The following is a 20,926-nucleotide window of genomic DNA, read 5'->3' on the forward strand; positions in this document are numbered from 1 at the left end:
CATAAAATAAATATGTCAACCAAGCTGAATACTTGGACTAGTGGTAAAAATGTGTTCAGTACTCAAATACTTGGTGGTTATGGTATCTCATGAAGAAGAACTCCACTTCAATGATAGAGATGGCAACTCATCCATGCCCACCCAAACGTTGTGATTCCAGTTCATATCTTTCCATAAGCCATATCACAGGTATCCATCCAAGATACTAGATCCTTGCCTTCTGACTAGTCATGGGACAAAGCCCTCAGGCTGTGTAACCATCATTTTTAAAACCTTATCACTAAGCAGCTTCTCTTCTTTCCCGGTGGATACATTTCCCTGATGACCTCTTTACTCCCATTCTTCAGTGTTTTTCATAAAGTTATATGATCTTACCCAAATTCACCATTCACTCTTCATTCCTCTTTACTTGAGATTCATTTTTAGAGAATATGATCAGTAATTACCGCAAAAAATCTGATCTATTTAGTATCCCTACTTAGCATCCTACTGATATATATATATATGTGTGTGTGTGTGTGTGTGTGTGTGTGTGTGTGTGTGTGCGTGTGTGTATGTGTGTGAGTGTGTGTGTATTTAAAGATGTACAAATAATGACATAGCATTTTAGACAAAGAACCCAACAACCATTGAGGTAGCCACAGCAAATAATATTATATCAGCTTTTTAAGATGAGGAAATTGAAGTTCAGAGAGGTTGAGTAATGTGTCCATGGAAAGACAGCTAGTTACTATTGTATGTGTGCTTTGAACTTAGATAACAACTTCCATCATTCCTTATGTTAACAACCTACATGACCACAGGAGCTGTATCCTTTTATTTCCATCATGTTTGCAAACTTGAACAATATACAAAGTCTTATAAGTAGCAAAAGCTCAGAAAATGTATTCTTTTTTAGGAAGAAGATGCTTTATTGAAGGAATGATGTTGATCTTGGGCAAAGCATCTCTTCCCTGGATCAGGACAACCCTGTCCTAACAATACACACCCAAATGCTAAAGGAGGGAGCTCCTAAGACTAGGGGCTGGGGAAGCAAGGAGTAGGAAATTGGAGACAGCATTGTGGGTGTGGTCCATGGGAAGGTGGGATGAGACAATAACAGGCAGAACCCTCAGGGTGTCACAGAAACATGAAAAGGAATAGAGTGAGGCAGATTGAGCTAGGAGATGGGGTGGCCATGAGCCTTGTGTAGGTGTTCTTGGGTCAGCAATAGCTGGTGCTGCTGCCCAAGGCTATTTATTCAGAGGAAAATCACTTTGTGCACATATAAAGTGTCTTCTCAATTTTCTTTCTTGGCCCTAAGAAAGCTGTTGAGGAGAATGTGGTAAAGTCAGTGGAGATAGTGGCTCAGGATAGACAGTGCCCTTCATCATTTCATCCTGCAGTTTGTCACTCAGGATCAGAACTGGTCAAGCTATTTCCTAAGCTGGTCCTCAGGGCCTTGGATAGCAGAACTAGACTTTGTGCTATCTCTCACATGAATGTGTGTGCTGAACTGATGAAGTGTGTCCAGCAGCTGGCTGCTTTCCCCAGTACAAAGCTCCAGCTGTTAGTTTGCTATCTGGGTCCTCCGATGCTGTGGATGCCAGCTGGGCTATATGCAGAGGAGGAAAAGTTACCAGTGTTGCCTTCATCTGGACTCCCCTGAGGGTGCTGTTCTCATGTGCAGTCTCATGGCTGAAATATGCTGGAGCAGCAGTGAGAAGTCCTTCACTGGCCCAGGGACTGGGACATGACTCAGAGCCTGCCCTGTAGTGCCTACTCACTTCTGTTCACCAGTGCTTACCAAAGGGGTGATCCCCTAAGCCCTTCAATCACTCATTTGGACTGGCTTCATTTGCTGCTTCACTTCTAGTTTTCTCAGCCTCCAGTTTGTCAGCGTCTGCCTAATCCATTGTCTCCTCAAATTCTTTCTCCTCTTCTGAAAACAGTTGTCTGAGTTTCCTCTAGTTGACTCTGCACTTTTTTGCTTCCCTCATCTGCATCTTTGAGTACACTGTCCAGCTTCTTCTATAGGAGGTTCAGTCACACATTGGCCTCAGGTATTATTTCTTCTTGAACATCAGCATTTTTTCCCATTTTCCTTAATGACAGGCTCTCAGTCCTCTAGTTTTAGCCCCAGCCCCTCAGGATCAGTATAGACACAGGAAGTACTGCAACCTGAAGTTCAATGGAGGGTATCTGACTTCAAGTTCTCTCTGCATCATATTCTCCCTCCTGCATAGTTGTGGTCAACTTGTTTATGGTGGCATTGCGGGTATTAGATGAATGTCAAAGGAACTCATAGGGGATGCTAGATGATGACCTATAGATCTACTTCCCTGACTTGAATGCCAGCTCTTACAGGGTCCCTGAGGACAGACCTTCATTATCAGCCAGGGGAGGTGGGGGAGAATAAGTTGTACAGTGGAAGCTACCTCTGTGGCACACACAGCCCCCACCAGCTCAGATGTGTTTGACAATCCAGAAGTGCATCTGGCACCTGAGGCTGGGATCCTAGGAGCATGTCTCCCTGGCACGCACCATTGGGTCTTCTTACAGAATTGCCAGATGTTGCTACAGGATATTTCCAGCTCCCAGAGCAGGAGGTACAAGTATTAGGCCCCTACCCACACTGCAGAAAGGATGAAGCCTTCCCACCTCCTCAGCTATGCAGTCCACTGCACTCTGGGTTGCTTGATATGTTCAGCCAGCGGCATAGTACAGCCTTCAGGCTACTCAGTTAGATGGAGGCTCTGCAAGTTCTGGTAGTATTTGATGGCATTGGTGAGAGGCTCTATGTTGACCATGCCATCCAGCTGGTCCTTGTAAAGTAGCTCAGTGACTAAATTCATGCAATACTTGTGGTCATTCATCTCAGGATAAAAACTGCCAACCTTCTTGTGGGTATCCATACTGCACTGAGCCAGGAAAAGCTCATATCAATGTGGTGTGGCCTACAGGAGTCTCAGTGAGTATACCAGGCCAGCAGTAAAGCTGAGCAGCTGCGCAGAAGCGCCCTGAAATCCTGGTTCTCCATAGTTCTCCCTCAGATCAAATTTTTCCTGTGTCTCCTTTCTTATTAGCTCTGTCTTACAAACAAGGTGGGCGATAGGCATCAGAACAAGGACACAGTCCTATCTCCACTAGGACTGAGGAAGTTGGCATGAAGGCCACAAGCAAGTATCGATTTTTCTGGGCCACTTCCATTTGCCTTGTCTCCACCTCAATAGTCTTGGTGTGTTCCTGGTCTCAGCAAACTTAATCGTGACATCAAAGGTCTCAGGGGGTGACTACTGCTGTTTCTCTACCAAGGCCACCTGCTGATTTGTCAGGACCAGATTCATATCCTCCAGATGGGCAGTCAGCTGTCTGTTTTTCTTTATAGTCTATTGTTAGTCAGCAACTGTCTCTTGAGCAGCCTCTCCAAGCTTCTGAGCCTCTCTCACTTGGGCATGTGCCATGTTCAGCTGCTCCTGAAGCTCAAGCTCTGTCTCCTGCAGCTCATTATTCATCTCATTCATAGATTAAATGTCTTCCTGTGTCCTGCAGCTTCCAGACTGTCTCCTCCGAGCTTAGGTTCTTGTCTGTCTGTGTCTCCATCATCTCTTCTCCTCCTAGGGCCGGATTCACCTCCTTCTTGAGCTTAGGAATGGTGCACTCAGCCTACCCCAGCTCTGCCTCAGGGCAGCTTCCAGCTCTGCAGTTGTCTCCACAAGTTTCTGAGGTTTGAGGAGTGCCTCCTTTTCTGAGAACAAGAGGTCTCGCCACCTCACCAAGACATACTTCAGCTGGTCGTTCCCTTGCTCTAGCTGCTGGAGGTGATGACAGAGCCCTGCTCCTCAATTTCAGCCTTGGGGATCTTTAAGCCATTTGTCATCTCCTCCACAAATTCCTTCAGGGCTTCCGCATCCTGCTCCTAAGCCATCCCTTGTTCAGTGGTCATTTCTATAGCATCTGCCGTGTTAGCCATCTCCTCTTTTGCCACCAAGGTATGGTTTTCTTCTTCCCCAAATTCCTTGAGCTTCCACTTCTACTCTACTTGCTGCTCCTCCATCTTGCTCTTCTGTAATCGAGATTGATCTTATGCTTCTTGGATTCGGTTTGCTTAGCCTTTTCCTCAGGCTCAGGGTCCCTAGCTGTTCCTTCAGGTTCAACAGCCTGGACCCACAGCCCTTTATCTTTCTTGGCAGGTGAAGACAATAGAAGAGTTGCCCCAAGGGAGCTGAGTGAAAGTGTGGGGATAATTGGGATGGCCAAAAGTATCTGAGCTTGCATGCTGAATTTACCCCTGCTCCCAGTGGAGAGTAAGACAGAGGCCAAACCTAAGGGAAGTATTGGACTATCAGCTTTTGATGCTCCTGAGCTGGTAGGACAGGAAGGCAGTTTGCTGGCATTGGCATCTGGGTCAATTGACTGACTTGAGAACTTTTGAGGCTGAGGAGTCTAGCATCACTAGGACTATGGTATCTACTCCATCTTCAAACACCTGAATCTATAATTGGCAACAAAGATTCCAAGCTCTTTCTTCTTTGCATCATTATTGCCCCCTGGCTTCATCAAGAATCACACCTACCCATTTTCCTGGGGCAAAAAGTGAGGCCCTCTGCAGAGGCCACTGTACCACAGTGGCCCTTCCTAATCACTTCCACATGGGGCTCAACATGCAGGAACTGGTTTCTTGTTTCAGCATTTATCCTGCTGCCACTTGGTATCTGTAAGGGGCAAGGCTTCAGACTCTGTGGCTGCCCGCAGTGGCAGCCACCAATTGCAGTTATCCATTCCATATCATGATATCATGGGTAGGCACAAGAAATTAAATGGGAAGTTGGGGAGATTTTTGCATAAGTCACAGATAACAGGGAAAGGCCAGCAGATGAGACAAAGCCTATGACTAAATACTTAGCCCAAATTTTATAATAAGTTACTGTAAAAAGCCCACAAAAGAAAACAGAAACAAATCAGACTTCTCTGGTACAAAGGAATGGTCAAAAAATTCACATGAAGAGGGCAGCTAGGTGGCGTAGTGGATAAAGCACTGGCCCTGGATTCAGGAAGACCAGAGTTCAAATCCAGCCTCAGACACTTGACACTTACTAGCTGTGTAACTCTGGGCAAGTTACTTAACCCTCATTGCTCCGCAAAAAAAAAAAAAAAAAAAAAAAAAAAAAAAAAAATCACATGGATTTTTCCAGATTGTGGGGGTGGCATTCCTCTATCCCCTGCAATGTGAAAGATATAACTGCAAGTGTATTTTAAATTTTTGCTTTTAAGTTCCAAATTCTCTCCCTCCCTCCAGTCCTCCCACGCCCATTAAGAAATACAATACTCATTATACATATAAAGTCATGCAAAGTATTTCCACATTAAACTTGTTAAAAAACAAAATAAAGAGGAAAAACAGTTTTAACCTGCTCTGTGAGTCCATCAGTTCTCTAACTGGAGGTTAATAGCATTTTATATCATGAGTACTTTGGAGTTGTGGTGGAACATTCTGCTGATCAATTACTAAGTCTTTCAAAGTTGATTACTTTTGCACTATTGGTTGCTACTGGTATATTATTCTCCTGATTCTGCTCCCTTCACTTTGCATAAGCTAATATATGTCTTTCCAGGTTTTTAAAAAAAATCCCCTTCATAAATTCTTATAGAACTATAGTATTTCATGACATGAATATATAATAACTTGCTCAGCCATTCCTTAATTGAGGAGAATTCCTTCAGTGTCAAATTCTTTGCCACCACAAAGAGATCTGCTTTAAATTATATATATATATATACACATATATATATATATATATATACACACACACACATACATATATATATACACATATATATACATATACACACATACATATATCTATGTAGTATATAGTATGGATATATAGTATATGTGAATCCTTCCTTCCTTTTTCTTTGCTCTACTTGAAGAATAGGCCTAGTAGCAGTACTGATGAGTCAAAGGGTATGCAAAGTTTTATAGTAGTTTTGGCCGAGTGATAAGTTGTTCTCTAGAATGGTAGAAATACAAATGTGTCTATAAATGATTGGCAGGTATGGATAATTGGCATTCAATGACCTAAGTAAGCCCTGCTTTTTGGTCATATTTGACCTGTAGGATCATATTTTCTCCATATCCCTTTACTATATCCACACTTTCATATTTTCTGCCCTTATCTCTGCTCCTTCTCAAGTTTGAGTCTCAGAAAGGTTATAATAAACTCATTCACAATGAGGAGTAAATAATTAGTAATATATTATGACTTCTAGGAGAGTTTGCATGAGAGGGAAGCATTAACATAGCATCTACATAGCATTTAATTAATGTAGAGAAATCTTGAGCTGAAAATGTCCTTCATTTAAGCAGCATGGCATCATCTCTATTAATAGTATTCTTTGAAAGTTGTTTAAATCACTGAGAGGTCAAATGACTAGCCTATGATCACACAATTCATATGATTTAGAACCAGAAGAGAAAGACAGGTCTCTCTGAACACTGAAGCTAGCCCTTTATCCAACATATCATGCTACTTCATTTGTACATGTCTATGTATGAAAGATTATATAAATACCTACATAAATGTGTATGTATATATATACATACATATGTGCATATATACACATACATATATACACATATGTTACAAAAACCTAAAAACAACTCTGATCTGAGGCAAATGAAGGTATTACATACATACATACATGCATGCATGCATGTATGCATACATGCATACATATCTTCATTTGCCTCAGATCAGAATTGTTTTTAGGTTGGGGAGTGTTTCTAGTAGGCCTGAAATCCCTCCATACAGAACCATGCCCATTTTGAGCTGGCAGATACCTCGATCCATTCCCTCCCTCCCAACTTCTGTGCCAATGTAAAGTCAACCATATTTTGAATCAGTGATCCCATTCGATTTTCTATCTCTGTAAATTCAAGTTTCAGACTCTCAGGGGACTTGAGAGATTACCCTAGTCTATTCTCTTCACATATAATGTCTGTGTTTAACATCCCTAAATCTTAAACAAAACGTCAACTACCCGCCCCATTTGCTTCCCTTCAGTGAGGCAGGACCGCATTGTCTTCCAAAGCTTTCCTTTCATCTTTTGGAGACCTTTAATGATTGGGAATGACTTCTTTTCAGGAAATCTAAATCAACCTCTACATAGATCACACCCGTTAGTCCTAGGTCTGCCCTCTGTGTCTGAACAAATCTAATCTTTTCTTTCTCTCTCTCTCTGTTTTTTTTTTTTTTTTTAGTGAGGCAATGGGGGTTAAGTGACTTGCCCAGGGTCACACAGCTAGTAAGTGTTAAGTGTCTGAGGCCAGATTTGAACTCAGGTCCCCTGAATTCAGGGCCAATGCTTTAACTACTGCGCCATCTAGCTGCCCCTCTCTCTCTCTTTTTAAAAAAAAAAATTCTATATGATCCTCTCTCCCCTCAATGCAAGTAAACAAATAATCACATATTCTAAAGTAATGTAGAAATATTAGTCATTTTCCCCAGAAGTGAGGTAATGAAAAAAGACTGGACAAGGGGATGTAAGATTTGACTGAGCTTTGTATCTAATGTACAATCTCTCACTAATTCTGTAAACTTCAGTAAGTCATGTTCTTTGCCTCATTTTCCTCCATACAAGATGATGAATTTGATGTAGATCATTTTAAGGCTCTCAGATCCAAAGCCAAACAGACAAATCAAACCAGAAAATAAAACAAAGCAACAAGAAAAAGATGCCATTCTGTAAGGGCTATCCAATTCCACTTCAAAGGATTGAATTACACTCGGCTCTTCTCTATGGAAAATGAAATGTTTCCCTCAGGACAGTAAACTGTCCCAGGTCCAGAGGATATCATTTACAACTATAGCAAGACTGGTGCCTTTCCATTCAGTCATCAGTTTCAGTAAAAGTTATATCACATGTCTGTGTTTCATCCTGAATTCTTAGTTTACTCCCAATTGATCAGATTTGTGGATGGAGGCATGTTGCATCCAGGACTGATGAATGCCCCTTCCAATCTGATATGTTCTGCCCTCCACAATTTTCTTTTCTCTTTAAAGATCAGCTTTGTAACATAATGGGCTAATTAAATAATGAAAGTTCTAATATGATTTTCTTTTTAAAAAATTTTTATTTAATTTTTTATTTTTTTAATTAATAAAGTATTTTATTTTTTCCTGTTACATGTGAAGATAGTTCTCAACTTTTGTTTATACAAGCTTTCCAATTTCAGATTTTTTTCCCTCCCTCCCCCCTCCCCTAGACAGCAGGAAATCTGATATAGGTTTATATATATATGTATACACACATAATAACATTAAACATATTTCTGCATTAGTCATGTTATAAGAGAAAAAATCAGAGCAATGTTGACAAACCTCAAAATAGAAAAACATCAGCACCAAAAACAAAACAAATAGTATGGTTCATTCAGCATCTACTCCATAGTAATGTTTTTTTTTCCTGGATTTGGAGATCCTCTTCTATCATTAATTCCCTGGAACTCTTCTGTACCATTGCATTGGTGAGAAGAATATAGTCCATCACAATAGATCAACACTCAATGTTGATGATACTGTGTACAATGTTCTTCTGGTTCTGCTCATCTCACTTATCATCAGCCCATGCAGACCCTCCAGGTTTCTCTGAACTCTCCTGCTCATCATTTCTTACAGCACAATAGTATTCTATTGTATTCATATACCACAATTTGTCCAGCCATTCCCCAATTGATGGGCATCCCCTCAACTTCCAATTCCTTGCTACCACATAAAGAGCAGCTATAAATATTTTTGTACATGTGGGTCCCTTTCCCCCTTCCATGATCTCTTTGGGAAAAAGACCCAAAAGTGGTATTGCTGGGTCAAAGGGTATGCACAGCTTTATCGCCCTTTGGGCATAATTCCAAATTGTTCTGCAGAATGGTTGGATCAGTTCACAGCTCCACCAACAATGCATTGTGTTCCAATTTTTCCACAGCTTCTCCAACATTTATTATTTTCCTTTTTTGTCATTTTAGCCATTCTGATAGGTGTCAGGTGGTACCTTCAGAGTTATTTAATTTGCATCTCTCTAATCATTAGAGATTTGGAGCATTTTTTCATATAGTAATAGATAGCTTTGGTTTCTTCATCAGAAAAATGCCTGTTCATATCCTTTGACCATTTCTCAATTGGGGAATGACTTGGATTCTTATAAATTTGATTTAGTTCCCTATATATTTTAGAAATGAGGCCTTTATCAGAAGCACTGGACCATAAAATTGTTCCCAGATTTCTGCCTCCTTCTAATTTTGGATGCATTGTTTCTGTTTGCACAAAAATTTTTTAATTTAATGTAATAATAAATTATGATGTATGGTGCAATAGCATGGTGGGATAGTATTCTGCTAACAGGTCAGGAATATGATTGACAACACTGAGATGACAGAGGTCATCTACAGTTTTGGCAAACTGCTGAGAGGGCAAAGTGAAAAAGGCAACACAGAGTCTCTTATTGTTTTGCTTTAAAGTCCTTAGATGCTAAATTATAATTACAATATAGTAGACTTGTAGAATTTCAAGTTTATAAAATTCTTTAAATACTTTATTGCATAGGCTATTAATCTAGTGACTCAAATTTCATGTTCATTAATAATAATTTTAATAACAATGACACTGGGAATAATAACAATATCCATATAGAGCTGTAGGTTTACAAAATTCCTTATCCCACAACCCTGGGAAGTAGGGTCTATTAAAATTCTCACTTTACAAAGGAGGGAACAAAGGCCTAGAGATGTTGTGGGATTTGAAGGAGATCACAGAGAATAATTTTTCTGGAGTGTGATTTGTTTCTAATCTATGGGGAATCTTGGTGCAATATCTATTATGCCACTTGAATACTATTCAGACTGTCAAAGGGGTGCATAGCATGCAACATACTCATACTCACAAACACAAGGTTAACAAACTCAGCTTTATGGAAGTTTACCTGATTTTGGTTATGAAAATACTTTCCAAATGCATCACATTTACTGAGTAATAATATATTATCAAGTAGCATGGAAAATTAATTAAAGGCAGAGTATGTTCAAGGTTTTTACCCCATTCCTTAGAAAAGTGTCTTTTATATAATAGGTACTTTGCTAAAACAGGGTATAGAATATTGGGTTTGGAGCCAGGAACTAAAATATTTAGTTTTTTTCAGCCTTAATTTTGTTTTATCTAAAATGGGGAAATAGTCACTACTTTGTAGTATTATTCTGTAGATCAAATGAGATGAACTATATAATGCAAATCTTAATGCAGAGTATAAGTGTTATCACTATTTTATATAAATATTTTGTTATTTCCAGTTACATTTAGATATAGTTTTCAACATTTTTTTTCATAAGATTTCTAGTTTCAAATTTTGCTCCCTCCCCCCAACCCCAAGACAGTAATCTGATACAGGTTATATATGCACAATCACATAAACATATTTCTACATTAGTCATGTATGAGAGAAGAATAAGAGCAAAAGGAACAACCCTCAAAAAAGAAAAACAATAAAGAAAAAAAACAATAGAAATAGTATGGTTTGATTTGCATCTAGATTCCACAGTTCTTTTTTTTTTCTTTTCTGGATTTTGAGAGCACTTTCCTTCATGTGTCCTTTAGAATTATCCTGGACCATTGTATTGTTGAGAATAATAAAGTCTACCATAGTTGATCAACACACAATGTTGTTGATACTGTGTACAATGTTCTCCTGGTGGGGCAGAGCCAAGATGGCGGAGGAGAGACTGTGACTCCCACAAGCTCCAGATAAACCCGTCCATTCACGCCCAAATAATGGGGTAAAAATTAAAACCCAGAATAGCCTAATGCACATAAGAACAGAGTGAGACTGTTTCTCCGCAAAAGAGGGCGATTCTGATCACCTACTGATCAGGCTGAACAGCTCAGTGTGAGGTCCGGACCCAGCCAGAGACACTGCTTCCAGCACATGTCAGAGTCTTCAGCACCAGCAGCTTCTGAGGCTCCTGATCACGGACTGGTGAGGGGGTTCGGAGTAGGCCGGGGTGAAGTGGAGGCAGTATCTACTGGAGTTTGGGGGCAAAGCGCCCTGGTGTCCTGAACCAGTGGGCTGAATCGAGTGTTGGTGTGCCCAGTGGGGGAGAGGTAAAAGCACGCCAAACTTCCGACCATAGAGAATCAGAGATCAATCAGACTTCTGTTTCTGGGTCAAAGAGAAAGTGGGTGTGATTACTCACAAGCCCAGGCAGGCTTAGAAGAAGCCCAATCACCCCCTGGCCTTGCTGTAGCACGAACAGTGTTGTCCTGGAAGCAGCGCTACACTTTAAGGAGTAAAAAGCCAAGAAACAGTAAGCCAAGATGAGTAGGCAGAGAAGCAGAAGACCATTGAAACCTTCTTTGGGGAAAGGTAGACCAGAATACATCTCAGAAGAAGAAGATAATAATAGGGTCAAAGCTCCAACATCCAAAGCTTCCAAGAAAAATATGAACTGGTCTCAGGCCATAGAAGCTCTCAAAAGGGACTTTGAGAGAACGTAGGAGAGGATAGAACGAAGATGTAGAGAAAGAGAGGAAGAATGGAAAGAGAAATGCAGAAGAGTCATGAAAAAAAAGTCAACAGTTTGAAAAGCCAAATGAAAAGGAGATTAAAAAACTGTCTGCTTGGGGGCAGCTAGATGGTGCAGTGTTAGCACCGGCCCTGGATTCAGGAGTACCTGAGTTCAATCCGGCCTCAGACACTTGACACTTACTAGCTGTGTGACCGTGGGCAAGTCACTTTACCCCCGTTGCCTGCAAAAAAAAAAAAAAAAAATTATAAAAAAAAAAAAACTGTCTGCTGAAAATAATTGCCTAAGAATTAGGATTGAACAAATGGAAGCTAGTGACCTTATGAGAAACCAAGACACAGTAAAGCAAATCCAATTGAATGAAAAAATAGAGGGCAATTTGAAATATCTCCTTGGAAAAACAGCTGACCTAGAAATAAATCTAGGAGAGATAATTTGAAAATCATTGGACTACCTGAAAACCATGACCAAAACAAGAGTTTAGAAACCATCCCTCCAAGAGATTGTGAGGGAAAATTGACCTGATATTCTAGAAGCAGAAGCTAAAATAGAAATTGAAAGAATCCACCGATCACCTCCTGAAAGAGATGTCAAAAGGAAAACCTCCAAATTCCAGCCAAATTCCAGAACTCCCAGGTCAAGGAGAAAATATTGCAAGCAGCTAGAAAAAGGAATTTAAATACTGTGAAGCTCCAATAAGGATAAAGCAAGATCTAGCAGCTTCTACATTAAAGGACCGGAGGGCATGGATATGATATTCCTGAGGGCAAGGAACTGGGACTACAGCCAAAAATCAAGTACCCAGCAAAAATAAGTATCATCTTTCAGAGGCAAATGTGGAACTTCAAGGAGAAAGAAGACTTTCAGGCATTTGTTATGAAAAGACCTGAACTGAATAGAAAATTTGACTTTCAAATACAAGACCCTGGAGAAGCATAAAAAGATAAACAGGAAAAGGACTTCATGAGGGATATTAAAAGATCAACTGTTAAACATTCCTATATGGGAAGATAATAAAGAGGACACAGGTCCTGAACTGAATATGAAGGGATGTTATGTTTTGTTCTTTGTGGGGTGTCTTTTCTATGGGGCTGGATTTGGGCTTGGGGCCTCCTGGGTCCAGGGCTGGTGCTTTGTCCACTGTGTCACCTAACTAACCCATAATGACATCCTTAAAATAGGGTTGAGGTGTAGGAGAAATAGACTGGGGGGGGGGAAGGGGAGAGATGGTCTGGGGAGAGGTTGTTCACATGAAGGAAACAAGAAAAAGCTTATGGAAGGGAGGGGAAGAGGGGAAGGAACTGGGGAGTGATTGAACCTTAATATCACCAGAATTGACTCAAAGAAGGACTAACATACATACTCAAGTGGGTATAGTAATATATTTTGCCCTGAGGGAGGGGAGGAGATAAGGGGGGGGGGAGAGGGGAAGGAGGGAAGGGCAGATTCTGGGAGAGAGCAGTAAAAAGCAAAATACTTTCAAGGAAGGTGAAGATGTTCTGCACAACGGCACAAGTATGAAATATTGAATTGCTTGATTTCATAGGGAGTGTTGAGGAGAGAGGGAAGAAGAAAATTTGGAACATAGAATTAGCTCAAAGACCTTAAACTCATCAGAGTTGGCTCATGGAGGGAATAACATTCACACCCAGTTGGGAGGAGTAATCTATTTAACCTTATAGGAAAGTATGAGGGGAAGAGGATAAGGAAGGAAGGGTGAAAAAAAGGGAGTGCAGAGTAGGAGAGGGGACAGTCAGAAGTCAAATACTTTTGAGGAGAATAGCTTTAAAAGAAGATAGAAAATAGAGTAAATATCATGGGAAGGGAATAGGATGGAGGGAAATAGTTATGATGACTTTGCTGGGGCTAATATGAAGAAAATTATTTGTCAAGTTTTAAGGTACATTATTTAGGTTATGATGAACAGGATACTATTAGAAAAACCTGGAAGATCTACATGAACTGAAGCAAACGTGAGATGCACTGTATACAAATACCAGCAATAGTGTAAAATGATCTGCTGGGAGCATGTGGTTGTTTTCAGCAAAGGCAATGGTCAATATAACCCGAAGGACTTATGAAAATGGCAACCCATCTACAGAGAAAGAAGTGAATAGTATCTGAAAATAGATGGAAAACACATTTTTTTTTCTTTTCTTTTTTTCTTTTTTTGGTGATGCCAATTGGGGTTGGGTGGCTTGCCGGGTCATGCGGCCTCGGTGGGTGTTGGGTGTCTGGGGCCGGATTTGGCTCGAGTGCTCCTGGTTCCAGGGCAGTGCTCTGTCCGCTGCACCACCTAGCTGCCCCTAGAAACACATTTTAAAAAAAATGTTTTTTCTCTTTGACAATTCCTCAGTCTGAAGTTTTGGGAGTTTTTTGACTGTTTTTTTTTTCTCACAACCTAGCTAATGTGGGAATGTTTTCCATGACTACTCATGCATAAATTTATTTTGAAATGCTTGAGTTCTAGTGGGTGGGGGTGGGAATAGAGGAGGAGACGAAGTTGGAACAATTTTTTTTTAATTGATGTTAAAATTTTTTTTACATATATTTTGGAAAATAAAATTCTATTAAAAAAATTAAAAAAATAAAAAGAAAGCCAAAGCTCTCTGGGAGCTATAAGAACAACAACAACAAAAAATGTTCTCCTGGTTCTGCTCATCTCACTCAACATCAATTCATCCAAGTCCTTCCAGGTTTCTTCGAAATCTGCCCACTCATGGTTTCTTTCTTTTTTTTTTTTTTTTAGTGAAGCAGTTGGGGTTAAGTGACTTGCCCAGGTTCACACAGCTAGTAAGTGTTAAGTGTCTGAGGCCGGATTTGAACTCAGGTACTCCTGACTCCAGGGCCGGTGCTCTATCCACTGCACCATCTAGCTGCCCCCACTCATGGTTTCTTAAAGCACAATTGTATTCCATTACATTCATATACCACAACTTGTTCAGTTGTGAACTATCAATGGCTATTCCCCAATTCATGGGAAACCCCTCAACTTCCAATTCCTTGCCACCACAAAAAGAGAAGCTATACATATTTTTGTACATGTGGGTCTTTTTCCCTTTTTTATGATGTCTTTGGGAAAAAGACCTAATAGTCATATTGCTGTGTCAAAGGGTATGCATAGTTTTATAACCCGTTGGGTATAGTTCCAAACTGCTCTCCAGAATGGTTGGATCAGTTCACAGCTCCACCAACAATGCATTAGTGTTCCAATTTTTCCACAACTTCTCCAACATTTATTATTTTCCTTTTTTGTTAGATTAGCCAATCTCATAGCTGTCAGGTGATACCACAGAGTTGTTTTAATTTGCATTCCTCTAATCAAGAGTGATTTAGAGCATTTTTTTCATATGGCAATAGCTTAGATTTCTTCATCAGAAAACTGCCTTTTCATATCCTTTGACCATTTCTCAATTGGGGAATAACTTGGATTCTCATAATTTGATTTAGTTCCTGATATATTTTAGAAATGAGGCCTTTATCAGAAGTACTGGCTATAAAAATTGTTTCCCAGCTTTCTGTCTCCCTGCTAATTTTGGTTGCATTGCTTCTGTTTGTACAAAAATGTTTTAATTTAATGTAATCAAAATCATCCATTTTGCATTTCATAATATGCTCTATCTCTTCTTTGTCCTCCTTTCCAAAGATCTGAGAGGTAAACTATTCCTTCCTCTCTTAATTTACCTGTGGTATCACCTTTTATGTTTACATCATGTACCCATTTTGACCTTATTTCAGTATAAGGTGTAAGATGTTGGGCTATAGCTAGTTTTCTCCATACTATCTAGTTTTCCTGGTAGTTTTTGTCAAATACTTGAATTTCTATCCCAGAAGCTGGAGTCTTTGGGTTTATCAAATAGTACATTATTAAAGTAATTTACTACCGTGTCTCCTGTGCCTAACCTATTCCATTAATCCTCCATTCTATTTCTTTTTTGTTTTGTTTTGATTTTTGTTTTGTTTTTGTTTTTTGCAGGGCAATGAGGGTTAAGTGACTTGCCCAGGGTCACACAGCTAGTAAGTGTCAAGTGTCTGAAGCCGGATTTTCTTTTTCTTATAATAGCTCAGATTATTTATGAACAATTGTTATTTTTACAATTACATAGATCTGATTTTATTTGTGTGAAGTGTTTTGTAATTGTGTTCATAGAGTTTCTGGGTTTGTCGTGGCAAGTAGAGCCCCAAGTATTTTATTTTGTCTACCCTTACTTTATTTATTTATTTATTTATTTATTTATTTATTTATTTATTTATTTATTTATTTATTTATTTATTTATTTATTTATTTATTTATTTATTTATTTATTTTAGTGAAGCAATTGGGGTTAAGTGACTTGCCCAGGGTCACACAGATAGTAAGTGTTAAGTGTCTGAGGCCGGATTTGAACTCAGGTACTCCTGACTCCAGGGCCCATGCTCTATCCACTGTACCATCTAGCTGCCCCTACCCTTACTTTAATGGAATTTCTTTTTCTACCTCTTGCTCTTAGACTTTGTTGGTCATATATAGAAATGCTGATGATTTATATGGATTTATTTTATATCCTGCTACTTTGCTAAAGTTGTTAATTGTTTCAAGTAATTTTTTAGTTTATTCTCTAGGATTCTCTAAGTATATCATCATATCATCTGGTTATCACTAATTATACTGTTCATTATGTTTATTATTAATGATTTAACAGCATTTATTATGATGGTAGAAAGTGAAGAGGAATTAAGAAACCTCTTCTTAGCAACTGGTCCCATCACTTCCTGGTAAATAGATTGGAAAAATGGAAACAGTGTCAGATTTTATATTTGTAGGTTCAAAGATCAGTGCAGATAGTGACGACAGCCATGAAATTAAAAGATGCTTGCTTCTTGAGAGTAAAGCAATGAGAAATCTGGGCATCGTCCTAAAAATCAGAGACATCACCTTGCTGACAATGTTCTGTGGAGTCTAAGCTTTGGATTTTCCAGTAGTAATGTATGGCTGTGAGAGTAGGGCTATAAGGGAAGCTGAGTGTTTCGCAACCAGGACCTTTGAATCATGGTGCTGGAGATTTTTGATGCTTCCTTGGACGTGAAGGAGGTAAAATCAATCAATACTCACATAAATTAATTCAGAGTATTCACTGGAAGGTCAAATACTGCAGCTAAATTTTCCAATGCCACATAATAAGACTGGACTCTTTGGAAAATATCTTGATGTTGGGAAAAATTGAAGTCAAAAGGAAAAGTGGAAACCAGAGGAAGAGATGGATAAATAATATCATGCAAAGCATAAACATTGGAGAGACTGAGAGATAGTGGAGGATAGAAGGGCCTGATATGCTATGGTCCATGGGGTCATGAAGAGTCAGACACAATTGAATGACTGAACAATGACAACAAAAATGACATATCTTGATAATTGAATTGAATCATGAATGTATAACTTCTATTTATGAATCACTTATTTATCAAATACCCTGCTTATCAAAAAGGCATTAGGTGTAAAAGCAATGACAGTGCCTGACATGAAAGAGATTATATTCTAATAGGGATTAGTGATGAACAAAGAATGGAGTCTTGGATTACAGCATTCCTGAAGTGGGGAGTGGAGTCATGTGAGTGTGGGGGGATTCAGGTTTTCCAGTAGCAGTGAGAGTAATAATAGATTTCTGGATTGAGACTTTGAAAAGAAGATAATTGAAGGTGAGAAGTGAGTGAATTGGAGGAGCACAGCAAGACATATGTATGGATGTGTTAAGGGGGATGGTGAAGTCATAAAATGAAGCATGTCTGGAGCTTTTAATACAGTAAGTTAAGGAAGGCATCCATTAATCGGGATAATGAAGTCCAGGACTTGCAGTAGTCTCAGAGATGATAATTCATTAGAATAAATAAGTTAAGGTTCTGTCCTAAACTTAGGTGTAATATAAAGAACACCATCCTGAGAATTCAGAGACTTGGGTACTAGCCCTAGGTTGAAAGTAAGAAACATTTTGAACTGGGATAACTTACTACCCTTCTCTATGATTTGGAGGGAGGAAAGAAGGAAGGAAGGAAGGAAGGAAGGAAGGAAGGAAGGAAGGAAGGAAGGAAGGAAGGAAGGAAGGAAGGAAGGAAGGAAGGAAGGAAGGAAGGAAGGAAGGAAAGAAAAAAGTTTGTGGGAGGATTGGAATAAATGTCCACTAAAGGCCTTCTACCTCTTAATTTCTGGTTCTACTGTGTACAGAAACCTAGGGTTAGAGCTGGAAGGGATGTAAAAAGTCATCTAAGTAAACAGTGGAAAAAGAACCCAAAACTTGGGATTTGAATCCATCATTTTAAGCTCCAAGTCCAATGTTGCTTCCAATTCATGGCACTGACTCATTTTTTTGCAGGATTAAAAACAAAACATGGGCAGCTAGGTGGTGCAGTGGATAGAGCACTGGCCCTGGATTCAGGAGTACCTGAGTTCAAATCCAGCCTCAGACACTTGACACTTACTAGCTGTGTGACCCTGGGCAAGTCACTCAACCCCCATTGCCCTGCAAAAAAACAAAACACAAAAAACAAAACAAAAAAACAAACCAAACAAGCAAACAAACAGTAATATATGCCAAATTTAGCAGGTATTTAATTTCAGTGTTAATTCTTCTGAATATTATGACTTCACCAATATCTTTCAGCTGATTGAATATTATTAGGCTTCTTAAGGTCAGCATTTGTAAACATGTTTACAAGTTGTCAAATGGAAGAAATTAGGATTAAAAAAAAAAAACAAAACTTGATCCTATTTGGTCTATCTCAGTTAGGCAGTCAGTTTAAATATCTATTAAGTGTCAGACACTGTGGTAACCACTAGGGATACAGATAAGAGTGTTGAGGACAGACTCTTCTTTTCAACATAAACCAAATGAAGATTCATTTTTATATTGTCCTTCTATGGTATGCAATATGCTTATATTTATTATTAATTTACTATAGCCAATTATTCTGTAATATTAGCTAACAAAAGTATTACTATCCCCATTTTATAGGTATGGCAGTTGAGTTTCAAGAGGTTAGCAGACTGTTAGCACGTGGCTAAGGTAAAATTTGAGCATAGATTCCCTGAATCTTAAATCCAGAAGTCTTACAATAAGGGAAAATTTGTTGAACCAAAGAGGAAACATTTAGTCAAATGTCATTTTCTAGAGATGTAGATTAGACTACTTCAGTAGTCTAGCTATCTCCCTGATTTAAAACCTGTTAAAAAATCTCTGAATTCAACAAAATTCAACTCAATTAAAGTCTGAATTCAACACCAAATCATGTAAAATAAGTGACTGAAGTAAAGGGAAAACCTTCTTTATATTAAAATATTTTTGAAGATGTAAAATATTAAAAGGGCTAATTTATGGAAATAAAATTAATTATTTCATTTTCCTGATTAATTAGCGTCTTTGTATTCTCTCTAGCTCAGACATAGGCCTATGAAGAAAGAATTCATATCCCTGGCTTTGTCATAAATTCATTGCTCTTGGCTTGAACCTAGCGCTTACAAGTATTTTCAAGAACACCCTCATAGCTTGTTTGAATCACCATGCAATTTCATGAAGGGCCATTGGTTGATAGAGTAACACAATAATGATATAGTATCAATTAGCTCCCATTAAGAACTTAAAAAGATTGAATTAGAATTATTTAGAGTTCCAAATTTTTCTCCCTCCCTCCTTCCCTTTCCTCCCCCCTCCTCCCCCCTCCACAAGATTGCAACCAGGTTTTATGTGTACAATCCAATAATTGTGGATTGAATTAGAATTATTTCACATTGATTTTCTTCTTTTTTATCATCTGTCACTATGCATTCATTTATTTGGTCAGCATTTACATATTGGGAATCCATGATGTGCAAAGGATTTTGTACAGACATCATTGGCTTATTGATAGTAATTGTAGCATTAGATAATAGTTAACAATTATAGAGAGCTTTATTGTTTGCAAAGTGATTTAAATATGCTACCTCTTTTCATTCCCAAAGCAATCCAGGGAGGTAAATATTATCCCCACATTGGGGAGAAAACTGAGAGACAAAGAACTTAAGGGAACTGTCTTACATCTCAGCAATCTTACATGGATAATTATTTTCTTTTTTTTTTCTTTTTTTTTATGAGATATTTTATTTTTTCCGTTACATGTAAAGATAGTTCTCAACTTTTGTTTATACATGCTTTACAATTTCAGATTTTTCTCCCTCCCTCCCCCTCCCTCCCCCCCCCCCCTCCCCCTAGACAGCAGGTAATCTGATATAGGTATATCTATATATCTCTATACATAAACATATATATATATATATATACACACATATATATACACATAATAACATTAATCCTATTTCTGCATTAATCCTGTTACTAAGAGAAAGAATCAGAGCAGTGATGCAAACCTCAAAATAGAAAAAAAAAAACAACAGCACCCAAAACAAAAGAAATAATATGGTTCAATCAGCATCTATACTCCACAGTTCTTTCTTTTTTTTTCTTGGATTTGGAGATCCTCTTCTATCATGAGTTCCCTGGAACTCTTCTGTACCATTGCATTGGTGAGAAGAATATAGTCCATCACAGTAGGTCAACACTCAATGTTGATGATACTGTGTACAATGTTCTTCTGGTTCTGCCTCATCTCACTCATCATCAGCTCACGTAAGACCCTCCAGGTTTCTCTGAACTCTTCCTGCTCATCATTTCTTACAGCACAATAGTATTCCATTGTATTCATATACCACAACTTGTCCAGCCATTCCCCAATTGAGGGCACCCCCCTCAACTTCCAATTCCTTGCTACCACGTAAAGAGCCGCTATAAATATTTTTGTACATGTGGGTCCCTTTCCCCCTTCCATGATTTCTTTGGGCCAAAAGACATAAAGTGGGATTGCTGGTCAAAGGGTATGCACAGCTTTATCGCCCTTTGGGCATAATTCCAATTGCTCTCAGAATGGTTGGATCAGCTCACAGCTCCACCAACAAGCATTGGTGTTCCAATTTTCCCACAGCCTCTCCAACATTTATTATCTTCCTTTTTTGTCATTTAGCCAATCTGATAGGTGTCAGGTGGTACCTCAGAGTTGTTTTAATTGCATCTCTCTAATCATTAGAGATTTAGAGCATTTTTTCATATGGGAATAGATAGCTTTGGTTTCTTCATCAGAAAACTGCCTGTTCATATCCTTTGACCATTTCTCAATTGGGGAATGACTTGGATTCTTGTAAATTTGTTTTAATTCCCTATATATTTTAGAGATGAGGCCTTTATCAGAAGCACTGGCCTCAAAAATTGTTTCCCAGCTTTCTGCCTCCCTTCCAATTTTGGATGCATTGCTTCTGTTGATAATTATTTTCTGAGGTATTTGAATTTAGGTCATCCTTACTCCAGGCTTAATATC

General features: G+C 38.9%; 1 pseudogene; it reads right to left on the reverse strand.

Moving 5' to 3' along the window:
* Positions 1 to 1,159: 1,159 nt before the first annotated feature.
* Positions 1,160 to 4,766, reverse strand: LOC122738185 (annotated as a pseudogene).
* Between the last annotated feature and the right edge of the window lie 16,160 nt (positions 4,767 to 20,926).

The sequence above is a fragment of the Dromiciops gliroides genome, chromosome 2, assembly GCF_019393635.1.
Source record: "Dromiciops gliroides isolate mDroGli1 chromosome 2, mDroGli1.pri, whole genome shotgun sequence".
Taxonomy (NCBI): Eukaryota; Metazoa; Chordata; class Mammalia; order Microbiotheria; family Microbiotheriidae; genus Dromiciops; species Dromiciops gliroides.